The sequence below is a fragment of the Oryctolagus cuniculus genome, chromosome 3 (genome assembly GCF_964237555.1).
Source record: "Oryctolagus cuniculus chromosome 3, mOryCun1.1, whole genome shotgun sequence".
Taxonomy (NCBI): Eukaryota; Metazoa; Chordata; class Mammalia; order Lagomorpha; family Leporidae; genus Oryctolagus; species Oryctolagus cuniculus.
This window is the reverse complement of record NC_091434.1, coordinates 132,660,681-132,673,684: the sequence shown is the minus strand read 5'-3', so window position 1 is coordinate 132,673,684 and position 13,004 is coordinate 132,660,681. Positions and strand designations below refer to the sequence as shown.

The 13,004-nt window shown below is 38.6% G+C and overlaps 1 protein-coding gene across 5 annotated transcripts in view; it reads right to left on the bottom strand.

Moving 5' to 3' along the window:
• The window catches only part of IMMP2L (inner mitochondrial membrane peptidase subunit 2), a 1,099,135-nt gene that overhangs the window by 625,818 nt on the left and 460,313 nt on the right, over nucleotides 1-13,004 (bottom strand). The window lies entirely within an intron of this gene.

The window sequence follows — 13,004 nt, the reverse complement described above, 5'->3', positions numbered from 1 at the left end:
TCCCCCCCCATAACTTCCCTCCCACCCGCAACCCTCCCCTTTCCCGCTCCCTCTCCCCTTCCATTCACATCAAGATTCATTTTCAATTCTCTTTTTATACAGAATATCAGTTTAGTATATATTAAGTAAAGATTTCAACAGTTTGCACCCACATAGAAACACAAAGTGAAAAATACTGTTTAAGTACTAGTTATAGCATTAAATCACAATGTATAGCACATTAAGGACAGAGATCCTACATGAGGAGTAAGTGCACAGTGACTCCTGTTGTTGACTTAACAAATTGACACTCTTGTTAATGGCATCAGTAATCACCCTAGGCTCTTGTCAGGAGTTGCCAAGGCTATGGAAGCCTTTTGAGTTCACCGACTCTGATCATATTTAGACAAGGTCATAGTCAAAGTGGAAGTTCTCTCCTCCCTTCAGAGAAAGGTACCTCCTTCTTTGATGACCTGTTCTTTCCACTGGGATCTCACTGGCGGAGATCTTTCATTTAGGTTTTGTTTTTTTTTGTTGTTGTTTTTTTTTGTTTGTTTGTTTTTTTGCTTTTTTTTTTTTTTTGCCAGAGTGTCTTGGCTTTCCATTCCTGAAATACTCTCATGGGCTTTTCAGCCGGATCCGAATGCCTTAAGGGCTGATTCTGAGGCCAGATGCACATTGAATTTCAACATGCTTTGCATTAAAACAGACATCTTTGAATTCCGTTTTCCATGAACTTTTTCATGCGCCCTTGTTTGGGTTTCCCAGGGCGACTATAACTACTGGGTTACTTAAACAACAGATTTTACTTTTTCCCTCACTATCTAGAGACGACAGTCCGAAAACAAGATGTCTTCAGGGCTGCTTCCCTATGAGGATTAGCAGGGAGATTGTGTCCCAAAACCCTCTCCTTCTGTCATTACCGGCAGTCTTTCCTGTTCTCTGGCCTGCTGGCAGCATAGGCCAATCTTCATGAGGTATTCTGCTCATATTTGTATTGCTCTGTCCAGATTTCCCCTTCACATAAAGTCACAGTCATAATGAGTTAGGGCCTTCTTAAATGAATTCAGTTTAACTTGATCAAGGTCACATTCATAGAGTCTAAGCATCAGGACATCAACCTCTCTTTGTAGAGCATGATTCAATGCATAGCAAAATTTATTCAGGAAGGACCATCACAGACTACAGTGTCATACTAATATTTCCATATTTCTATCAGATCCAGCAGTTCTACTCTTCTGTTCTCTTCTTTAGTTATTTATGGTTTTTTTTTTATCATTTCAACTTTCTGTATTACATTTTAGAAACAGCTAAGTTAATTCAGGTTCATAAACAAATCAAACTAATCATCAGGGAAATGTATATCAAAACTACAATGAGATATTATCTTATTCAACTTAAGATTGGCCATTATCAAAAAGAGAAATATAACAAATGCTTGTGAAGATGGGGAGAAAAGGGAAACTCTGCACACCGTTGGTGAGATTGTAAATTAGCACAGCCATTATGGGGAAAAGTATGAAGGTTCCTTAAAGCAGTATATAAAGAACTACCATATGATCCAGCAAGCCCATTTCTGGGTATAAATCCCAGGGAAGTGAAATCTGTCTGTCAAAGGGATATCCACACCCCATGCTTATTGTGACACTAGTCACAATAGCCAAACAACCTGAGTTTCCACCAATTTATGAATGGATAAAGAAAACGTGGCACATATGCCCAATGGAATACTCTTCAACCATAGAAGGATCCAATTTGTCATGGTGACAACATAGATAGAAGCAGATGTCATTTTGTTAAATAAAATACGCCAGGGCCAGTGCCATGGTGTAGTGGGTAAAGCTGCCACCTGCAGTGCCGGCATCTCATATGGGTGTCGGTTTGAGTCCCAGCTGTTCCACTTCCATTCCAGCTCTCTGCTATGGCCTGGGAAAGCAGTAGAAGATGGCCCAAGTCCTTAGGCCCCTGCACCCATGTGGGAGACCTGGAAGAAGCTCTGGCTCTTGCCTTCAGATCAGCTTGGCTTCGGATCAGCTCAGCTCTGGCCATTGCAGCCACCTGGGGAGTGAACCAGTAGATGGAAGACTTTCTCTCTCTCTCTCTCTCTCTCTCTCTCTCTCTCTCTCTCTCTTTCTCTCTCTCTCCAGCTCTGCCTTTCAAATAAATAAATCTTTTTAAAAATAATAAATAAATTAAATAATCCAGGTACAGAAGGACAAATACTGCATGATCTCACTTATACACAGAATCGAAAAAGTTTTCCTCATATGAGTCTAGAGCAGAATGGTGGCTAGCAGTGTGGAAGAAGGGGTGGAGAAAGTATGGATATTAACATACAGTTGATCAAGTGACTTGCTCAGGGTCACTAAGCTAATTCCTGACAGATTTGAAACTAGGAACGAAGTCAGAAAAAAAATATGTTTAGATAAATAAGACAGTTCTAGTGTTTTATTGCATGGTTAGACTAGTATGGATAACAAATGTGTATTTTTAAAAAATGAGAAGTAAGGATTTTTCAATGTTGTCAATATAAACAAATGGTAAATGTTTGAGGACACAGATATTGCTCCCCTTATTTGAACATTACACATTGAATACATGTATGGAAATAGCACATGGTATCCCATAAATATGTACAATTGTATATTTCATTAAAATGGTTGAGTAATAGAAATATATGTTCACAGATTTTTAAATGGTTTAAATACAATTTTATATTTTTTAAATTACATAATTTCTGGTGATAAAATACATACAAAAGACGATTTGTTCTTTATTTTATTTTTTTTGACAGGCAGAGTTAGACAGTGAGAGAGAGAGAGAGACAGAGAGAATGGTCTTCCTTCCATTGGTTCACCCCCCAAATGGCCGCTACGGCCGGCGGGCTGCACTGATCCGAAGCCAGGAACCAGGTGCTTACATTCAGTATTTTTTAAAGATTATTTATTGATTAGATAGGCAGAGTTACAGAGAGAGAGAAAGAGAGACAGAAAAAGACTTCCATTCACTGGTTGTCTTCCCAAATGGCTGCAATGATCTGGCTGGGCCAGGCTGAAGTCAGAAGCCAGGAGCTACTTCTGGGTCTCCCATATGACACTGCAGGCCATGGCTTTAATCCTCTGTGCCACAGTGCTGGCCCCATAGTTAGGGTTTATTTCAAAAAGTAACACAGGATTTTAACAGGTAAAAATGCTGAAGCTGAGTCATTATATTTTGGCATATATGATGGATTAGCATTCAGAAGGAAAAAAAAAAAAACAGCTCTAGTGATCATTTCCCAAGAAAGAAAACGACGTCTCTTTCTTTGTTAAATTTGCATTAGTTTCTAGCCCTCAGGAGACCCAACAAGCTAAGCTGAGAAATCAGGCAACCTTCAAACCAGGAATTCTAGATGTGCAGCAAACAGATGGATTGGCAAGGAAATAAAGGCCAATTTAAGAAAAGAGCTCTTTGCTTCTGTAGTCACTACAGAAGATGATGGCAGGGACTGATGTCCAGAACAAATAGAAGGAACATAAAGTCCAGAAACAGTTGTTTGAAAGAAGACTAAGGCCAGAAGCAGAACCCACAGTAAAGCAGGTTAGGCCAATATTTAAGAAAGCCTGAGCTGTCATTTCCAGACGTGGACAGCATTGGGACAGGGCATAGAGAGGTAGATGGTGTGACATTATGGAAAGGGAAGTTCTAGAAAAGACAATCCTACAAACTGACATGTTTGCTGGCATGTCTGAATCACAAAGTCCAAGGTTTCCTAGGATTATCTTCCTAGAACCTGGCTTCCTGTCCTGAAAAGTCTTTAAACAGAAACAGAAAGCTAGAGATATCTGATCATACCATACAAGAACGTAGTATATAAGAACACATGTTTATGTTATAGTCATGTTATACTAAAACTTCTGATTGCTCAAAGAAGAAAAGCTCTTGTTGTATGTTTGTTTGTATTTAATTGGTCCAGTTGTGCATTTGAGAACTTGGTAAAAAAATCAAAAACTTAGGAGAGCAGTGTTTGGTGTAGAGTTCAGTTGCCACTTGGGATGTTCATCATCCATATTAGAGTGCCTGGGTATGAGTCTCAAGTCTTGGTTCTGCTTTTTTTTTTTTTTTTTTTTTTTTTTTTTACAGGCAGAGTGGACAGTGAGAGAGAGAGACAGAGAGAAAGGTCTTCCTTTTGCCGTTGGTTCACCCTCCAATGGCCGCCGCGGCCGGCGCACTGCGCTGATCCGATGGCAGGAGCCAGGTGCTTCTCCTGGTCTCCCATGGGGTTCAGGGCCCAAGCACTTGGGCCATCCTCCACTGCACTCCCTGGCCACAGCAGAGAGCTGGCCTGGAAGAGGGGCAACCGGGACAGAATCCAGCGCCCCGACCAGGACTAGAACCCGGTGTGCCGGCGCCACTAGGTGGAGGATTAGGCTATTGAGCCGCGGCGCGGGCCCTTGGTTCTGATTTCAAATCCAACTTCCTGCTGATAGGCACCCTCCAAGGCAGCAATGATGTCTCAAGCACTTGGGGCTCTCCCTGCCACCCACACGGAAGACTCAGATGAAGCTCCTGGGTGCTGGCTTCAGCCTGGCCCAGCCTGTTATTGTAGCTATTTGGGGAGTGAACCAGAAAATGGAAGATTTCTCTAAGTGTCTCTCTGTCTCTATTTTTTGTTTAAATTTGTCTTTAACAGATTCAACGTGATGTTGTATGTACAATTCTAAGAACATCAGGATACAAAGTTTTACAAAATTATATTGCAGTAATACTGATAGACACAGGCAGTTCTCTTTTTTGGGGTTTGTCTTTTTAAATTTGAGCTCCCATATATAAGGCAGAACATGCAGCATTTGTTTTTCAGAGTCAGTCTTATTTTACTCAACATGATGTCCCACAGTTGCATCCATTTTGCTGCAAATGGCAGAATTTCATTCTTTTTTATACCTGAGTAATATACCACTGTGTGTATATACCACATTGTCTTTTCCAGTCATCTGATGATGGACACCTTGGTTGAGTCCAAATTTTGGCTATTGTGAACAGTGCTGCTATAAACAGGGTGGTGCAAGTATCTTTTTGATTCACTGTGTTCTCATCTTTGGGGTAAATACCCAGTAGTAGGATTTCTGGATCATATGGCAAGTCTATTTCTAGTCTTTTAAAAAATTTCCACACTGTTTTCCACATTGGATGCATTAATTTATATTCCCAGCAACAGTGTATAAGTGTTCCCCTCTCTCTGTATCTCCATGCCAGCATTTGCTATTCCCTGCATATTGGATTTTAGCCATTCTAACAGGGGTGAGGTGATATCTCATTGTGGCTTTGATCTGCATTTCCTTTTTGGTTAAAGATCTTGAGCATTTTTTCAAAAAATTTTTGGACATTTTTATTTCTTTTTCTGAGAACTGTCTATTGAAGTCCTTTGCCTGTTTTTCAACTGGATTATTAGTTGTTTTTTGTCATTCAATTTCTTGATTTGCTGATGTAGTTGGGATATTTATCCTTTGTTGGATAGGTGGTTTGCAAATATTTTTTCTCTGTCTCAAAATTAAAATAAATTTTTAAAAATTTAATACAAACCTTTCCTAAATATAAAGCAAAAAATACACAAGCTTTTATTTCCTCAAGTATTTCTACAGTCTTTTCATAAAAGAAAAGTATGCATGCAATACGTACACACACACACAGGATGGGGAAGCACACACCAGATGGTTTTCATTTATATTTGCAGTTATCATGAATTAAGTTTTCCCATACGGCTTTCTCAATATTGCACTACCTTGAAATTATTAGAAACTCACTAGGGTAGCATAAAACCAATGTTTAGAATCACTGATCTCAAGAGAAATAAAACTTGAGCCTTCTAATTTTATAAATATCACAACTATTTAAATATTTGCCTTTGAAGCCCAGAGAGACTGATAGAACCATTAAGGGACAACCTGTAGAACATAAATCATTGAAAGCTATTCTGTCTGCAGTCCACAAATTTAAGATTCTTCTGCCTCACAACAGAACATGGTCAACGATTTGCGAAAAACATGTTGCACAAACTTAGATATCTAAAGATTATAGTCATAATGCTTAGAGTAAAAGGAATAGGGGGAAAAATTTAAAACCCTGGTCAGACAGGGATTTGCCTGGGCCATGTCTTAGGATGCTTCTTAAGCCAAAGGCAATCTAAATAAACATTAAAAAAGCCCTTTAACTCTGCTGCTTCCCAAAACAAATTCTGATAACATTTATACTGAAACATAAATGACATATTATTTTATTATTTACTATTATGAATATATATTGAAAGCAAACAGAAACATAATTAAAAGTTGTTAAATCAAGAATTAAAAATATAAGAACCAAGTAGTAAGATATGATTAGGGGTGTGAAGTGGAGCAAGGAATCGGTACTTTCAAGAGAACAATGAGTAGAGAACTCATTGGTGAAAATCAGGCAACAGGCATGCATTTAATTATTTCCTCTCTGTCTTAATGGAAAATAGTATCAACCTCAAAAAAAGCTAACATAAGGCCAGAAGCTCTTCAATGTCATAGACATACATATTGTTGAGGGTGTAATTTGAAGATAAATCATGTATGCCACTTGCTAAATCTGTTTGCAAAATGGTTTGAAATGTAAGGGACATTTGTAATACAACTGTGAATCATGGTGCTGGTGCCTGAGCAGACTCCAACCCAAGTCCTTTGGAGACATAAGAAAGGAAATTCAGCAGCTTTATTTATTACTGAGATTGGATTCAATACTGAATTTAATCTACAAATTGGAAAAACTCTGTGATGCAATGCCTTATCTCTGTCAATATTTCTTCAACATGAAGTTGAGTATGTCAAATTACAAGAATATTTTTAAAAGGCTATAGACCATTAAATTAATTAAAGTCAACTTGAAATTGACAAAGTGGCAGAGAACGCATGGTGAGATGTTGGAAAAAACCACTGTGCTGGACATCTATGTAAGCAATAGGACTACGGTTTCCTATGTGGCAAGTAAGGAAACATTACCATACTATGCTGTACACAAATGAACTATACATGCAGCCAGTAAGAATTTCAGCAAATAATAACCAAAGGTATTGGTCATAAAAGACCCAGAAGATTCTATTCTCCTAAAAGTAGGGCTTTCTCCCCCCGCGGAAGTGGGGAAAGTGGCAGGGGGCACCGCCCTTCCACGGAGGTGGAAGGGACGGCAGCCAACCCGGGAAGAACCAGCAGCAAACCCGGGGAGGGCCGAGCAGACAAAAGAACAGCGCAGGGTCCTGTGTCGTTCCTCTGCGAAGAGGGGGAGCGACACTCCACAAGATCAAAGCAGACAGCCCACTTAAGAGATGGGCCAAGGACCTCAGTGGACATTTTTCGTAAGAGGAAATCCAAATGGCCAACAGACACATGAAAAAATGTTCAAGATCACTAGCAATCAGGGAAATGCAAATCAAAACCACAATGAGGTTTCACCTCACCCCAGTTAGAATGGCTCACATTCAGAAATCTACCAACAATAGATGTTGGAGAGGATGTGGGGAAAAAGGGACACTAACCCACTGTTGGTGGGAATGCAAACTGGTTAAGTCACTGTGGAGGTCAGTCTGGAGATTCCTCGGAAACCTGAATATAACCCTACCATTCAACCCAGCCATCCCACTCGTTGGAATTTACCCAAAGGAAATTAAATTGGCAAACAAAAAAGCAGTCTGCACATTAATATTTATTGCAGCTCAATTCACAATAGCTAAGACCTGGAACCAACCCAAATGCCCATCAACAGTAGACTGGATAAAGAAATTATGGGACATGTACTACACAGAATACTATACAGCAGTCAAAAACAACGAAACCCAGTCATTTGCAACAAGATGGAGGAATTTGGAAAACATCATGCTGAGTGAATTAAGCCAGTCCCAAAGGGACAAATATCATATGTTCTCCCTGATTGGCAACAACTAACTGAGCACCAAAGGGGAAACTTGTTGAAGTGAAATGGACACTATGAGAAACAGTGACTTGATCAGCTCTTGTCCTCATGGTTGATGTACAATGTAATACTTTATCCATTTTAGTATTTTTTGTTGTTGTTGTTCTAGTACCATTGGTTGAACTCTGTAATTAACACACACTTATTCTTAGGTGTTTAAATTTTAACTGAAAACTGACCCCTGTTAGGAATTTGGAAAACATTATGTTGAGTGAAATAAGCCAATCCCAAAGGGACAAATATCACTTGTTCTCCTTGATAGGTGACAACTAACTGAGCACCAAAAAGGAAACCTGTTAAAGTGAAATGAACACTATGAGAAACGGTGACTTGATCAGCCCTCACCCTGACTGTTGATGAGCAGCTTAATATGTTATCCCTCTTAGTATTTTTTTTTGTTTGTTCTACTTAATACTTTTGGTTGAATACTGTAATCAATACACAATTCTTCTTAAGTGCTGAAACTTAACTGAAAAGTGATCACTGTTAAATATAAGACTGGGAATAAGAGAGGGAAGAGATGTACAATTTGGGACATGCTCAAGCTGACTTACCTCAAACCGTAGAGTTAGAAACATACCAGGGGATTCCAATTCAATCCCATCAAGATGGCATGTACCAATGCCATCTCACTAGTCCCAGTGATCAATTTCTGTTCACAATTGATCGTAATGATAGGACTAAGAACCAAAGGGATCACATAAACAAGAATAGTGTCTGCAAATACTAGCTGATAGAATCAAAAAGGGAGAGAATGATCCAACATGGGAAGTGAGATACACAGCAGACCCATAGAATGGCAAATGTCCTAAACAACACTCTGGCCTCAGAATCAGCCCTTAAGGCATGCGGATCCAGCTGAAATGCCCATGAGAGTATTTCAGGCATGGAAAGCCAAGACACTCTGGGGGAAAAAAAAAAAAAACCTAAATGAAAGATCTCCACGAGTGAGATCCCAGTGGAAAGAATGGGTCATCAAAGAAGGAAGTACCTTTCTCTGAAGGGAGGAGAGAACTTCCACTTTGACCATGGCCTTGTCTAAATATGATCAGAGTCAGTGAACTCAGGGGGCTTCCATAGCCTTGGCAGCTCATGACAAGAGCCTAGGGTGATTACTGATGCCGTAAACAAGAGTGTCAATTTGTTAAGTCAACAACAGGATTCACTGTGCACTTACTCCTCATGTAGGATCTTTGTCCTTAGTGTGCTGTACATTGAGATTTAATGCTATAATGAGTACTCAAACAGTATATTTCACTTTGTGTTTCTATGGGGGTGCAAACTGTTGAAATCTTTACTTAATGTATACTAAACTGATCTTCTGTAAAAAAAAAAAAAGAAAGAAATTATCAATTCCCAACTTGACTCTCACTGGGATTAAACATGACATTAGGTCTGATCTGATTTCATCATCATTTAAAAAATCATCTATTATTTTTCACTTTATGTTTCTGTGTGGGAGCAAACTGTTGAAATCTTTACTTAATGTATACTAAACTGATCTTCTGTATATTAAGAGAATCGAAAATTAATCTTGATGTGAATGGAAGGGGAGAGGGAGTGGGAAAGGGGAGGGTTGCGGGTGGGAGGGACGTTATGGGGGGGAAGCCATTGTAATCCATAAGCTGCACTTTGGAAATTTATATTCATTAAATAAAAGTTAAAAAAAAGTAGGGCTTTCTCTAAAAGCATTAAGAACACTACCAGAGTGCTACAGTCATAGAACAATTTTTAAAAACCTGAGTTATCTTTTTCTTAATGTCACATAATTAGCATCTAAAACAGTCTCTCTCATTAGATAAAATACAAACACACTTCTCAAATATTGTCTTTTACTGATAATTATTTTAGAAGATATTTCTCTCTTTTTTTTTTATTTGACAGATAGAGTTAGACAGTGAGAGAGAAAGACAGAGAGAAAGGTCTTCCTTCTGTTGGTTCACCCCACAAATGGCTGCTACGACTGGAGCTACACCAATCTGAAGCCAGGAGCCAGGTGCTTCCTCCTGGTCTCCTATCCGGGTGCAGGGGCCCAAGGACTTGGACCATCCTCCACTGCCTTCCCAGGCCACTGAAGAGAGCTGGACTGGAAGAGGAGCAACTGGGACTAGAACCTGGTGCCCATATGGGATGCCGGTGCCACAGGCGGAGGATTAACCAAGTGAGCCACGGCGCCAACCCCAGAAGATATTTCTAAACCAAGTTTTTACATGAATAAGAAATGTTAAGTTTTACTACCACACACAAATGATAAGTGCTGTAAAAGGAAAAGAACAAAACAATGATACAGGATCTAATTGAGAAGCATTAAAGTTACATCAGGTAGGAGTGGACTGAGATAATTTTTATTGTTATGTTTCATTGTGCTGTATTTAAATAGATTTAAATACAGTACTTAAATAGATTTAGGAAAATTTTTAATACAAGGTAAAATATAAATAAAATAATTTCTTGATTTTATAGATCAACAGTCTTAAACTCATATAAGAAATTAACTTGCCCAAGGCCATACTGCACACCTACAAAGCTATACATTGCTTAGACACATTGGCACTATATTAATCTCCATTATAGGTAACATGTTCACAATAATGTTTAGCATGTAATAGAATCAATGCACAATTTATTCAGCATTTTTCACTCGCCAAACTATTTTAATCATATAAACAATGATAATTTTACCATTTCCGCCCACTCACAAACAATAATCCAAACAAAATTTAAACTGAAAACTGCAAAAGTATAATTATTCCCTCTCCCACATGATTAGACACCCTATGATCACAAACAGAAAAAAATATGAACTGGGATGAGGGAACTCCAAAAAGTTTATGGAAGAAAAAAAGAGAATTAAAAGATAATTTGGGGGTAGGTGTTTGGCCTAGCTGATCAGATGTTGCTTGGGACACCTGCATCCCGTATCATAGTTAGCTTTCTTTTAATGCATACATGGATGGGTGGGGAGAAGAAGATAGTTCCAGTTCTTGGTCTCTCCCTGTCCATATGTGAGACCCCAATTGAGTTTCTGGCTCCCAACCCTGAGCAGGCTCAGTCCCAGCCACTGTGGGCATTTGAGCAGTGAAGTAGCAAATGAGAGATTTCTCAGTATTTCCCTCTGCATCTCAAATAGAATGAATAAATAAATAAATAAATTTTAAGAGGATAAGTTTATCTTTTTATAAATTCTATTTTAAATTCAGGCACAGTTTTTTTCATAATACTCATTTTCCATTTTCCATGGACATCCTCATGACCCCCATATGCATGGATTTCAAAACTTTTTTTGATAAATAACTTTTAAACTTTTAATTCAATTTTCTATAAACTTTTTAAAGTCCCCACATATGTTCTTGTGTGTAATTACCCCTTTGCTAACATGGAAGATAATTTACATACTCTCCAAGAGGATTACCATTTAACTTAATCATCAATTTGATTCAATGATTAGAGAGTAGCTTAGCAAATAGTTAAGAATTTGGACTCTAGAAAGTTTAACTTGTGGTTCTGCTTCAAGTTCTACCTATATGTCAAGATATATGACTTCTTGCTTTAGTTACTCAATTGTAAAATGATGATGCATATATAATCTGGCTATTATGATATTAAAAAGATTATTTTAAGAAAGAAAAAAAAAAGAACACAGGACATGCCTGCCACACAAGCACTATGGAGTATAGTCATGATGCCACTTAACAGCAGAACAGGTTTACATTCTGAGAAATGTGTCCTTAGGCAATTCTGTCACTGCGCAAGCATCACGGAGTGCACTTACTCAAGCAAAGATGGTTATGACGTCACTTTGTGTTACAATCTTATGGGAACAAGGTCATATACATAGTAAATCATTGACTGAAACATCTACACAGCAACTGATTGTGCTTATTAACCAAGTGCTACAACATACATGCTACTAATGGCATTCTGGCATGGCTATTATTAAAGATTTCTATGGAAAAGCATGAATAATGTCTTGTAACAATTTGCGGATGGCTGAGTACAAGAGGCAGAGATTAATGCTGCTGCAAGAAATTCAGATAACTTAAAGCATAGAATTATTAGCCCATAGTTGGCCTCTGACACTCATTTTGTCACAAATGTGCATTGCATATTGCTTAACAAACTTCTTAAACATGCTAAGAACATTAAGTCTGTGTCTTCCCAGTTGAAAAGAAACACTGTTTAGAGAATGTATGATTTTTATGTATTGCCTGAACTACTCGTAACATCCCCAATGGTTTGGGGAACCTCTGCACTCATTCTCTTTCTCATGTCTGATAAATATGAACTATAATTCACACAGTCCATTCCCAGAGAACAACAGTGAATGTATTTCTGCAGTAACAGGACAACTTCCAGCCTCTAGTATAAAAGCAGATAAAACATACCTCCTGGGATGTTTATCTTACTCATGTTATCAGAAGAACAAGTCAGGAATGAAGTATAATCTATATATCAAATGCAAATAAAGTAAGCTGAAGATTTTTCAGATGCAGGAAATATATGGAAAACGTAGAACAAATGTGAGGAAAGGAGCTTCTACAATTATAGCAGTTACGAGAACTTCAAGTAATAATCTGTAATTCTCTATCATTTCATGATTTTCTTATCTCCAAACTCAGGAAACAAATCTGTATTTCCAAGTTATTGTACTAAAAACATCTACCTTGGGGTCAGCCCTGTGGCATAGCAGGTAAAGCCACCACCTGCAGTGCCAGCATCCCATGGGGGGCCGGTTCGAATCCTGGCTACTCTACTTCCAATACAGCTCTCTGGTATGGCCTGGGAAAGCAGTGGAAGATGGCCCAAGTTCTTGGGCCCCTGCACCTGCGTGGGAGACCTGGAAGAACCTCCTGGCACCCGGCTTCGAATTGGCTCAGCTCTGGCTGTTGCAGTCAACTGGGGAATGAACTAACAGATAGAAGATCTTTTTCTCTCTCTTCTCTTTCTCCCCATTCTCTCTGCTTCTCTCGCTCGCTCGCTCTATCTGTAACTCTGCTTTTCATATAAATAAGTAAATCTTTTAAAAATAAATAAATGTTTAAATCTACCTTATAGTG